The sequence below is a fragment of the Stegastes partitus genome, unplaced genomic scaffold (assembly GCF_000690725.1).
Source record: "Stegastes partitus isolate 25-593 unplaced genomic scaffold, Stegastes_partitus-1.0.2 Scaffold1711, whole genome shotgun sequence".
Lineage (NCBI taxonomy): Eukaryota > Metazoa > Chordata > Actinopteri > Pomacentridae > Stegastes > Stegastes partitus.
Genome location: NW_007579442.1, coordinates 38,399 through 40,300, shown reverse-complemented (window position 1 = coordinate 40,300; position 1,902 = coordinate 38,399).

The window sequence follows — 1,902 nt, the reverse complement described above, 5'->3', positions numbered from 1 at the left end:
TGCTGTTTAATTCTGTTTCCTGTTGCTCATTTGATTGGGTCTGATGGTGATAATGTGTAAGCTTTGTCTTGAACTTAAGATTTATTCTCACAATCTCAGCGTACTTCATTTAATAAATAATTGTATGATTGTTAATATCTGTGTACGCTTTGTTTGCTATCATTTCAATTCTAATCACGCCGATGCTTTCAGGTCTGACTGAGCACCTCCAACAGCAGTGTGACTGGACAGGATGAGCCGGATCTATCCCCCAACCAAACGTCTTTGTGAAAGAAAATGAGCGTTGTGTGATTTCTCTGTTTCTGTCTTCTCATACATCAGGCTGTATAATCACAAGTGGTTGAAACATGTCAGTAAAATCAAGGCCAGATTTAATAGGTCAGATACTTCAATACTTTCATAGTGCATTTTCTGTCATAGACTCCTAGAAGCCAAAAAGAAAGAAAGAAAGAAAAATAAAAATCACACTACAGAAAGTTGATTTAGTTCATAATTTAAATCAACAGTAATAAATGACTTCATGGTCAGATTTACAAGCTAATTAAGAGATTTAATTGGACAGAAAACTGTAAAAACAATAAATAAATGTTGGTTGTATTACAACACACTATACCAAAAAAACCAAAGGTTTAGATGCGAAGCTGCTTCACTGTGTCACCCTGTCTGTCTGTCTGTCTGTCTGTCTGTCTGTCTGTCTGTCTGTCTGCTTACATTCAGCGGCCCTGTGGTACTTCGGTTAGCGGCGGCGGCGGCTACATGCTAGCTGCTGAGCGACTCGCAGAGTGACTGTCATGCTTCACTCGAGTCTGACGGGCACCGATGATGTTAGACTGGTTTACATTTAGAAAGCAACAGCTGGAAAGATTTCATGTATTTGAATGTTCATCAAGCTCATGCTGCAGACTTCCATTCCTCCAGATTGGCTTTTAAATCTTCTCCTGCTGCTGCAGCGCCTCCACCGTACGCCAGTCAGATAGCACGTCTCCTCGACTGTAGTGTTGTCCTCCAGGTGTAATAGGCTTCCAGTCATTCCATCAGAACAGCTCAGACGTCGACAAACGTCTGCCATGAACTCTGCATATACTTCACCAGTACACTGTTAAATAAGAGTATGTGTAATCTGTTCTAGCTGATTTCTGGAAGCATGACGCTGCCTTTAACCTTTATGTATTAATTAAATATGATAAAATCTGATTAAAAACGATGGATGAAGTCGTCATGGCAGCAGCAGCAGCTACATCAGTGGAGGGGAGTGGAAGCCTATTACCTCAGGAGCTAAAACTAAAGTGTAGTAAAAGGGTTAAATACGTCTGTATTGTGCAAAAAAAAATATGACAAATGGCAATATTATTAAGAAAACACAAGAACTTCATGAACCTCATGTACCATCCAGGGTTTTGTCCTTCCGTTGCGTTACATTCATTTTCTCACGTTAACATGTTCTGCCTTTGAGCCGGTTGATGACGGCGGATCTCCAGTCGGGTCTATTTCTTGTCACCATACGCTTCCCTGATGTCACAAACTCTTTTCAATCATTCATTTTAAGCTAAATTTAGCTAACTGCAGAGTCTACATGTGTTTACACCGTATGACCTTCACATTTTAGTTTTCATTCACCGTTTGTCAGTTAGACGTTGATTAACCTCACTGAAGCGGTGCAGCGTGGTCGAAGGAAGAACCCGTTAAATTCATCCACATCACTTCTGTTAGAAGGTGTAAGATAAGGCACTGGCCTTAGCGGAGGTCTGTGCTCTCCAAGCGCCCGTTTAGTCATAAAACATCTGAATTTCAGGAGTTTTTAGGATTTACATGTTTGTTAAATGAGTGCCAATAGAGACAGTGGGCTTCATGCAAGAACCAGTCGTCACAACAAACTGGTTTCTGGTCGGACTTCAGCCATTA